At 37.9% G+C, this 11,115-nt stretch overlaps 1 long non-coding RNA gene across 1 annotated transcript; it reads left to right on the top strand.

Annotated features, from left to right (window-relative positions):
* The first annotated feature begins 435 nt into the window (after nucleotides 1-435).
* Nucleotides 436-8,973, top strand: LOC122452462. Its single transcript, XR_006272705.1, has 3 exons — nucleotides 436-920; nucleotides 6,074-6,223; nucleotides 8,569-8,973. It is a non-coding gene; the product is annotated as an uncharacterized LOC122452462 (long non-coding RNA).
* Nucleotides 8,974-11,115: the final 2,142 nt, after the last annotated feature.

Genomic DNA, 11,115 nt, shown 5'->3' with positions numbered 1-11,115 from the left:
TCTTGCCTGGGAAATCCCATGGACAGAGGAGCCTGGCAGGCTGCAGTCCATGGAGTCGCAAAGAGTCTGACATGACTGAACGACTGAACACACAGACACACACACACATTCTATAAATAAATTTCAGTTGAGACCAGCAACTCAACTTATATCAAAGTACTTATATCAAAAGTACTTATATTAAAACTTTGAAGTACTTAATCAAAACTTTAGTCCTAAGTAAAATGTACTTTGTGTGTGTGTGTGTGTGTGTATATATATATATATATATACACACATATATATGGCCTTCTCTCGTGGCTCAGCTGGTAAAATATCTGCCTGCAAAGTGGGAGACCTGGGTTCGATCCCTGGGGTGGGAAGATCCCTTGGAGAAGGGGAAATCTACCCGCTCCAGTATTCTGGCCTAGAGAATTCCATGGACTGTCTGAGTCCATGGGGTCGAGTTGGACACAACTGAGCAACTTTCACTTTCCTATATATATATATGTATATATATATATTGCAATTCTCTGAAATTTTAAATACTTGGCCATAGGGTAAAAATGAGCTCTTTCCTTTTAATGATCTTTTCCCATCAATTTAGATGTCATAATTTATTATAGTGCTATATTTCCCAAATATCTAAATGAGTGGTTCTCAGATTTTAGTTTGCACAAGAATTACTGGGGAGAGTTTGTTAAAAAGGGTATGCTCCTGGGATCATCTCCAATCTCCTTTCTTCTCTTCTTTACTTACCCAAATTATGCTAATCCTCAAGGTCTGTTCACAGGCAGCTTCTCTGCAAATCCCATTTCTCATGGAATCCTTTCTTCCTACCCACCGCCTCCCTCAACCCTTCAAGTCCCTTTCCCACCTGGATTCCTAGCCTGAGCTGACAAGTGCTGCTGCTGCTTCTTGTTCCCAGAGGAGTGTGCCAGGTGAGATTCCAGTTCACATTTTATCCTCAGGGCCTAATCTATATTCTTCCTGTTCTCAGGTCTCCAAAGCTGACTATCTCTCTCTTTTTCTCTTACCCTTCCTTGAAGGTAAATGTAGTGTTGTCAAGAGTAACTGAACCTGGAAAAAGAAAAATGGGTTTCAGATCTCAGCCCTCCTGCTGCTATCTCTGTGTCTCTGTCCAGCCACATTCATCTCACTGGGTTTCATTTTCCTCCTTTCATCATATGTTGGAGGAATATTATGAAATTATTAAATATATGGTAGCACATTAAAGGTACACAAAAGGTTCTAAGTAAATATTACTTCAGTTTAAATATTATTTGACTTCCTGATTAAAGCATGAGGGTGGAGCCTACGTCTTACTTATATTTGTGACCCCTCAGGTTTTGCAGTGTTGGTAAAAATGAACTAAATGTAATGAATCCAACTGACTATAAATAATTAGAAAGCATTTGGAACCCTGTGTACAAATCTGAGAGGCTGTTAAGCCACAAACTTAGTTTACTGCTGCTGCTCCAGAAACACAAGATAACATGAAACATTTTGAAATGGAGGTTTAATTATGGCACTTGCATTAGAGAAGTCTTGAAAATAATGTTTTATCTCAAGTTGACATTTTCTTCATAATTTTTAGAAAAAAGAACTTCATTTTTCTTTTAACTTGATATCCACCCTCCCCCCACTAATACCAAATAATCTACCTTGATTTTTTTTACCCCCATTTATTATTTGCTTAATGTAATATGAACAAGCCTTAAGATATTTAAGTCCCTGGGGTTTAGGGAAACACATATAACATCACAGGCCTTGTTCAGATTTCTGCTGACTTAAGAACATGTCTTCAACATTTGGCTTAACTTTGCTACCCGTAGGGAGATGCAGTTTCAAGATAACAAACAAATTGAGGATAATCTGTTGTATAATCTGTGACAATAAGACTCACCATTATTTTAATCAATTATTCATTTAGATTCAGAAGAGTAAGAAACTGCTATCATCAGAATTGAATTATTCAACCACTCAAGTACCAATTAACTAGTCTGAGGGTGATCCATGTCTTTGACTTAATTATATATGTCCTTAGAATTGTTCTCTAATTATTTAAGGACTGTGAATTTATCTGTTCTTGACCAACCAGACATGCTCCTTCAGAATAGGGATTGTATTTTCCAATGCAGTTTCATGGAAAAGAGCCATAAAGTGAAACTTACATACTTGAGTGTCTGTTCTTGACTCTGCCACTGACCAGCAGTGTGGAATCAGACAACTGCCTTGGAACTTGGATCCCCTACTGTACAATAAATGTGTTAAAGAATGATCTCTAAATTCATTTATTTTTACTTTTTTCCTACTTTTAAAATAACATTATACTCTATATAACTGTGTGGATCACAACAAACTGTGAAAAATTCTTAAAGAGATAAGAATACTAGACCACCTTACCTGTCTCCTGAGAAACCTGTACGTGGGTCAAGAAGCAACAGTTAGAACTGGACATGGAACAATGGACTGGTTCATCCTGGGAAAGGAGTATGACAAGGTTTCTATTGTCACCCTGCTTGTTGAATTTCTATGCTGAGTACATCATGTGAAATGCTTGGCTGGATGAATCACAAACTGAAATCAAGACTGCTGGGAGAAATATCAACAACCTCAGATTTGCAGATACCACTCTAGTGTCAGAAAGTGAAAAACTAAAGAGCCTCTTGATGAGGGTGAAAGAGGAGAGTGAAAATTCAAGCTAGCTTAAAACTCAACATTCAAAAAACTAAGATCATGGCGTCTGGTCTCATTGCTTCTTGACAAATAGAAGGGGGAAGTGTGGAAACAGTCACAGATTTTATTTTCTTGGGCTCCAAAATCACTGCAGATGGTGACTACAACCATGAAATTAAAAGATGGTCCTTCTAGTAGTCTTGTACAGATGTGAGAGTTGGACCATAAAAAAGACTGAGTGCTGAAGAATTGATGCTTTTTAACTGTGGTGTTGGAGAAGACTCTTGAGAGTCCCTTGGACTGTAAGGAGATCAAACCAGTCAATCCTAGAGGAAATCAGTTCTGAACATTCTTTGGAAGGACTGATGCTGAAACTGAAGCTCCAATACTTTGGCCACCTGATGTGAAGAGCCATCTCATTGGAAAAGACCCTGATGCTGGGAAGGATTGAAGGCATGAGGAGAAGGGGCAACAGAAAATAAGATGGTTGGATGGCATCACTGACTCACTGGACATGAGTTTGAGCAAGCTCTGGGAGAAAGTGATGGACAGGGAAACCCTGGCATGCTGTAGTCCATGGGGTCACAAAGAGTTGGACATGACTGAGTGGCTTTCACTTGGTGTCAAATAAAAAAAAATCATCACCAAGACTATTGTCAGAGAGCTTACTGCTTATATTTTCTTCTAGGGGTTTTATAGTTTCAGATCTTACATTCAAGTCTTTACCATTTTGGGTTCGAACCCAAGGGTATGAACCCAAAGGTAGTGTTCTAGTTTCCTCTTTTGCATGTAGGTGTCCAGTTTTTCCCAATATTTTTTATAGAAACTGCCCTTTCACCATTGTATATTCTTGATTCTGTAGTCATAAATTAATTGACTATATATATGTGGATGCATTTCTGGGCTCTCTAATCTGTTCCACTAATCTGTTTGCCTGTTTTATGCTAATGACATACTATTTTGATTACAGTAGCTTTGTAAACATAGTTTGAAATCAGAGAGTTTGATGCCTCCAGCTTTGTTCTTTCTCAAAATTGTTTGGCTATATGGGATCTTTTGTGTTTTCATACAAATTTTAATATTGTTTGTTCTGTATCTGTGAAAATGCCATTACAATTTCAATAGGGATTTTATTGAATCTATTGATTGCTTTGGGTAGTATGGACATTTTATTTTGAACTTTTTATTTTGTATTGGAGTTTAGCTGATTAACAATGTTGTATCAACATTTTATTTTGAACTTTTTTACTTTGTATTGAGGCTTTTTTTTTTTTTTACTTTTTAAAACTATTTGTTTTATATTGGAATATAGCTGATTAACAATGTTGTGATAGTTTCAGGTGAACAGATGGGACTCAGCCATACATATATATGTATCCATTCTCCCCTAACATTGAAAAAGCATTTCCACACATAATATTGTGTGTTATGTGTACACATAACATTTCTACATGTAACTTTCTACAAATAACATTGAGTAGAGTTCCATGTAGGACCTTGTCAGTTATCCATTTTAAATACAGGAGTGTGTATATGACCACCCCAAACTCCTTTCACTGTCCCTTCCCCCCATCAACCATAAGTTCATTTTCTAAGCCTGTGAGTCTCTGTTTTATAAGTAAGTTCATTTGTATCATTTCCTTTTAGATAGCATGGACATTTTAACAATATTAATTCTGATCCATGAGCATGGAATAACTTTCCATTTATTTGTGTGTTCTTACAGTTTCTTTCATGAATGTCTCATGGTATTCAGTGTACAGGTCTCTCATCTCTTTGGTTAACTTTATTCCTAGGTATTTTATTATTTTAGATGAAATTATAAATGGGATTATTAATTTCTTTCTATGATAGTTCATTATTAGTGTATAGAAATACAAGAGATTTGTGTTTATTTATTCTGTATCCTGCAACTTTACTAAATTCTTTCATTAGTTCTAACAGTTGTTTTGGTGGCGTGATTAGGTTTTATACATTTGATATGTCACTTGCAAATAATGACAGTTTTACTTCTTCCTTTCCAATTTGGATGCCTTTTGTTTCTTTAATGCTTTGGCTAGGAATCCCAATACCATGTTGAATAAAATGATGTGAGTGGGCATCTTTGTCTTGTCCCTCTTCTTAGAGGAAAGCTTTTAGTCTTTCATCATTAAATATGATGTTAGCTCTGGTTTGTCATATATGGCCTGTTATACTGAGGTACATTCCCTCTGTACCCACTTTGTTGAGTTTTTTTAAAAAAGATCATAAATAAAAGTTGATTTTATAAAATCCTCTTTCTTCATCTATTGAGATGATCAAATGATTTTTGTTCCTCAATTTGTTTAGTAGTGTATCACATTGATTGATTTGTGGATACTGAACCACCCTTGCATTGCTGGAATAAATCCCAGAGATGATACACTTGATCATAGTGTATAATCCTTTTCATGTACTATTGAGTTCAGTTTGCTAATATTTGGTTGAGGATTTTTGCATCTATGTTCATGAGGAATATTGGCTGTACTTTTCTTGTAGTGTCCTTGTTTTGGTAATATTTGCCTCATAAAATGAGTTCAGAAGTGTTCCCTCCTATTTTATTTCTTGAAAAAGTTTGACAAGTGTTGCTATTAACTCTTCTTTGAATGTTTGGTAGAATTCACCAGTGAAGCCATCTGATTCTGGACTTTTGTTCATTGGGAGATTTTTGATTACTGATTCAGTCTCCTTACTAATAATTGGTCTGTTCAAATTTTTTATTTCTTCATGAAACTTTCTAGGAATTTATCCATTTCTTCCAGTTGTCCAATTTGTTGTCATTTAATTGTTCATAGTGTTCTATTATGATCCTTTGTGTTTCTGTGGTTGCAGATATACTATGAGACTTTTAAGGATCTGCCCTGTCGCCTTTGACAGCACTGTAGTCCCATCAGACCCTCTGTTGTTTACATTCCAGCAATCCTGAATCACTTATATTTCCCCAGAGAATGCCATACCTAGTTATTTTCCTTGGCATCGACTTTGCTGTTTTTGCTTAGCTTTATTTCTTCTTTGCTTCTTTCGTAGTGTCTTCTTTTCCTTGTGTGTGCATATGTTCCTTTCTCCACACTTCTGTCCTGGGCTTCACTGTAACCATTTTTCTTGAGTGATCTGTCTCATTCGCTCCTGAGGGTTTGATTGCCATCTATATATTCCTCCCTTCACACTCTTAATTTCCAAATGGATGTTGCACAGACGTTCTAATCTTAATGTGTCAAATACTGCTGTTTGTTTATTTAAAACTCATTCCTGTTTTTTTCCACATTGACTGTAAGAGATTTAAGACTCAGTTTTCGAGCCTCCTCTGCAGTTAAAGGTGGCCATGTTAAAAGTTCTACAAATGTCACACATTTGGGAATCTCTTGGTGCCACTTCTTGTCCTTACTTCTTTCCCTAGAACTCTGGAGGCACAGGAGTCACTTGGGATCACAGGAAATGAAAACTATGCAGTAAGGGTGGAGAAGAGAAAGACTAAAGGAAATGAGTCCCCGGTGGCCTTATTTAAACACAGAATCCAGCCTGTGTTGTCTGCTCCCAGGTGTTTTGTGTGAGTAAACAAGAATTGGCCACTACTGTAGAGCTTCTTGTATCTGGTTGAATGCAGTCCTAATGCGACACTCAACATATCTCATCCTTCTCCTTAATTCTCACCTTTTCTCATATCAGTGAGTGATACTGCAATTAACCCAGGATCCCAAATCAGAATTAGGGAGTGAAACTCAGTTCTTCCCTTTTCTGATGATCCTGTCCTTCTGAATATTACATCTTTAATATTATTAATATTAAATATAATAATCAGTCCATCTGCCTCTCTTTATCTCCACTGCCATAGGTCCTGTGGGGACATGAATTTTGTGAAGACATTATTCAACCCATCACATAAAGTTGAGAGTCTCATAAGGACTTTTTAGTCAAGGCCTTTTAAAATACAGTGTATATTTTTGCAGTGTATCCATCCTGCAAATCTCTCTTACAAATTTACTGTCAGGAAGTAGCAGGATAGGACTCAGATATCCTTTTTTACTTGCTGCCCTATGGTAATAAGTATATCTAACTTTGTCATTCCTTAAATTTCTTAGGTCTGGCCTAATTTATTTATATCTAATGTGCAATTTGGTACTTCCCTGGTGGCTCAGTGGTAAAGAACCTGCCTGCCAGTGCAGGAGATGCAGGTTCAATCCCTGGGTCAGGATAATCTCCTGGAGAAGGGAATGGCAACCCACTCCAGTATTCTTGCCTGGGAAGTCCCGTGGACAGAGGAGCCTGGGGGGCTCCACGGGGTCACCAAAGAGACACAACTGAGTGACTAAATAACAAATGTGTCATTTAAATATTTTCTACTGACCAAAGTCAATGATTACCTAGCAAAATACCATCTAAACAAAAGACTGGTGTAGGCTTATTAAGGGCTCATTAAATATGGATGATGATAAATATTAAGTCAAGAGAATCAGCCAGATAATAAAAGAGGGGGCCTAGTGCTTTATTCTCAAAACTCAAACCCACATTTCTCCTATTTGGGCATAAATACTTCATCACCCCAACCTAAATTTGTTTTAGAGCATTATCAAAGAAATCTCAAATACTTAGAGGGGTTTTCTTTTTAAAGTAGTGATTAAAAAACTCAGGAATTCAGAATTGCTGGTTTTGTTAGTATTTCTTGAAGGGAGCTAGATAAAGAGGGTTTTGGAACCAGACTTCTAGTGGGAGGCATTACTGTAAGCTGTACCTCGGGTGTCATCTGGAGTGATTTGAAACCATAGAAACAAATCAAGGCTAATGCTGGTGTTTGCCTTGAGCTGAGATTGCATGCACATGACTGTTCACACTGCCAAAAATGGTGAGAGTGTTCACCAGCCAAAAATAGATTCAGGTACGTTTGCCCTGTCTCTATGCATTTATAGTTGCTGAATTACTTTAGCATTTATGCAGTCATCTCTCTGGTCTCCTGACATGGTTGAAAAAGTGACTTTATTTGTCTTTTACGGTAATTTCAGTTGAGGTAAGAAGAAGCAAGACTGTAAAGCTGAGCTGCAGGATGACCATTAGTACTGTGTCTCTTAAGCAAAACACCCCTTAAAGTGGCATAGGAAACTACTCACACCTCTTTGTTTGAATATGGTTGGCACATGGAGTACAGAGTGCTTAAAGAAGAGTTGGAAAGCAGTCATCGTTGATAAACTGAATAGAAAAAATAAACCATATTAAATTTCTGCTAGATCCAATACCACTCAAGTAGAAATAAACAATATGATTGAATTTCCTAGGCATGAAAAAATCTTACTGTTGAGGAACGTGAACTGCTTATTTTTTTATGTTGAGAATCAGTCTTGAAAACAAAACTTTGGGAGATAATAGTTTAGGGAATCTTTTTATATTTTACATTATATGTGAAATGATCCATACAAATGAAATAGAACCTAACAGAACTCATTTTTAATATATGGAAGTTGTTATTTTCTTTTTTCACAATAGTTTTTTTTTCTTTTTTTAAAGATTAAACTTTAGACTTTTGCAAATGTCTCTCCATTTGACTCTACTTGACTAGAAATTATTCTTCAGTGACTCTCTTCAACTACTCTGTTATTAGTAACATAGTGACAGGCCAAGGCCAAATCTGGCTCTCAAGTGTGTTTCTTTAAACCTGTTTTGAATGTGAATGTACTTCATTTCAACTTTGCTCTTTGGTTGCCCATATTTTGCCCAACTTTCCTCATGTGTTCATTCCCATTTCCTATGGTAGTTGAAGTCTATCTGATGCCACTTTCTCTATCTCAGTCTTCCTCAGTCTTCCAAAGTGATGCTCCTCTTCTTATTAAATTCTTGAAATCTGTTTTCTCCATTCAACTTTGTATGTCATAACTCTGTACGTCTTGCTCTTCTGTTTCCCAGCTTGGCTTCTCCCTGGAGCAGCATGATAGCAAAGGAACAAAAAACCCAGGATGCTGACAAAACTCAAAATACCTTTTCTAGGACTGACAAGCTGGACCCTGAACTGGCATCAATACATAGTTTGTCCTCTTCTTCCATCAGGACTACCACCTTTGTTGATCATTGCTCCTGAGAGGCGAGACTGCTGACAGAGACACAACAGTGAGAAAGCTTATGGCAGCAGAATCCTCTGAGTCCATCCTTCCTAATTTCGCTCAAGCATCCACCCCTCCACTATACACTTAAGCATGAGGAAAGTCTGGCTCCATCTCCAACTCAGGTTAATGTGTCCTGATTGTTTTTTTATAGCCAGCATTTAAAAAAATGTTTATTTGTCTATGCTGGGTCTTAGTTGTGGCACTCCGGATCTTACGCTGTAGCACGTAGGATCTAGGGTTCAATCCCTAACCAGGGGTTGAACTCAGGCCCCTGGCATTGGGAGTGCAGAGTCTTACTGCTGGACCACCTGGGAAGCTGCCATCCTGATTATTTTATTTTACTTATTTATGTATTTATTTTGGAATTTAGATTTAAACATTTTTGTATTGGAGTATAGTTGCTGTACAATGTTGTGTTGATTTCTACTGTACAGCAAAGTGAGTCAGCTGTACATTTACATATATCCCCCCTTTTTGGGATTTCCTTTAGGTCACCACAGAGAATTGGGTGAGTTCCTTGTGCTAGACAGTGGGTTCTCATTTGTTATCTATTTTATACATAGTATCAATAGTGCATATATGTCAATCCCAGTATCCCAATTCATCCCATCCCACCCTTCCCCATTGGTACCTGTGTGTTTGTTCACAACGTCTGTGCCTCTATTTCTGCTTTATAAATGAGATCATGTATACCAATTTTTCAGGTACCTTTGTACTGATTTATTTTAAGCCATTTGTAGTACTTCCATGGTATCCATTTCAGGCCACAGAAGTACGAGGGGCGTTCTGCTGGTATGATTTCTTCAGTTTTAAGTAGGTGACGCTGAAGAAGCAGGGCTTTTCAACCTCTGAACTTTACCCCGTCAGGATATGGTGGCTGGAAAGGTTGCCACCATCCAAGAAGAAGCCAATATATGGAGGAGGGTGGAACCAAGAGAATCACAGAGATGCTGAACTGAGACCCTGACAAACCCCAGCTGGAGTTGCCCGACCTCCATCGTTTCAGACCCTGTGAGTCAGGTCTTCTTGGTCCCCTCAGTTCAAGGCACCCTCAATAGTAAATCTTCCAAATTCACCACCTCTTTGTTTAATGGGTAAAATACTCTTGACTTACGACACAACCTCCAGAAATCTATTTATTCATTTGTTGTCCTTTGAAATGTCAAACTCTTCTAGATACGTGTTCTCTTTCTAGGAAGAAAGCCTGCAGACAAAGAGCTCAGTGTTCTGCTGAGAACAGTTAACTGCAGCTCGCTGTTACCTGCTTTTTCCTTTTATACCACTATTACGATGTGGTTAGAATTATTTCACTTTGCATCTGCAAACTGATTTATAGTTTGCAAAGTGCTTTGTGTCACTTATTTAGTTCCAATGACAGCCCTGTGAGATAGAAGAAAAGTTGAAGAGACAAAAAATGGAGCCCAGAAAGGTCACGCGACTTGACCAGGGTCACACATCTACAAAGTGTCAAGGCTCGGGCTTAAATCTGGGTTCTATAACCCAAGACCTAGTGCTTTTGCCACAAAACCACAGCTAGAGTTTGGAGCTAACCTATGGGTTATGGGGAAGGAACAGTTTACGAAAGGGAAGTAGTCAAGTGGCTCCAGACATACTGCACAGAAACTGTATTCTGCTCCTGGCTGTGTCAACCGCTAGCTGTGAAATATCAGGTGAATCATTTTATCTCCAAGAGCCTCAATTTCAAAGAATTACACTAGGTAATCTATTATGTGCTTCCTGATTCTAGTATCCTGTGATTCTGTAACCGAGAGCTGCTTATGCAAATAGAGTACAAATCGTGCTTTATATGAGCTGTAAAGCTTCCCCAGTGACCAAAGAGGAACCGACTTTGTGTGTTTGGCTTGGGGTTCTATTTTCGCCTTCACGTTCATGCCTCTTGAGCACCCGTGAAAATGTCAGCAGTTAACAGATGGGTTGAACATCAACATAAACTCATAACCCAAGTCACAGGAGTTTTTGTTTGCAGAACAGTTTTAATCTAGAGCTGCAAAAATAATCTGTTGATGAGCTAATCTTGTCACCATGATTCTTGGGGCGTATTTAAGATGGTATATAAGTCATCCCTGTCATGTTTTGGGGATGCTTCTTTATTAGGCACTTGAACGGCAGTTTTCCACAATTAATTGTCCCATGACTGGCTTCACTATTTTAATGAAGCATGTGATATTTGCTGCCTCAACAGATTTAGGTTTGCAAATTTAGCACTACAGGGGCTATTTTCTCCTAAGCAATATGTCAGCAATTTGAGAAAACTGCCATCGGGGAAACTGTGTTGCTTTGGTTGCAGTTTCATGATCCTAAAACTCACCTTGCCACAGGCAAATTATTA

The sequence above is a fragment of the Cervus canadensis genome, chromosome 13, assembly GCF_019320065.1.
Source record: "Cervus canadensis isolate Bull #8, Minnesota chromosome 13, ASM1932006v1, whole genome shotgun sequence".
NCBI lineage: Eukaryota > Metazoa > Chordata > Mammalia > Artiodactyla > Cervidae > Cervus > Cervus canadensis.
This window is presented reverse-complemented; position numbering and strand designations above follow the sequence as displayed.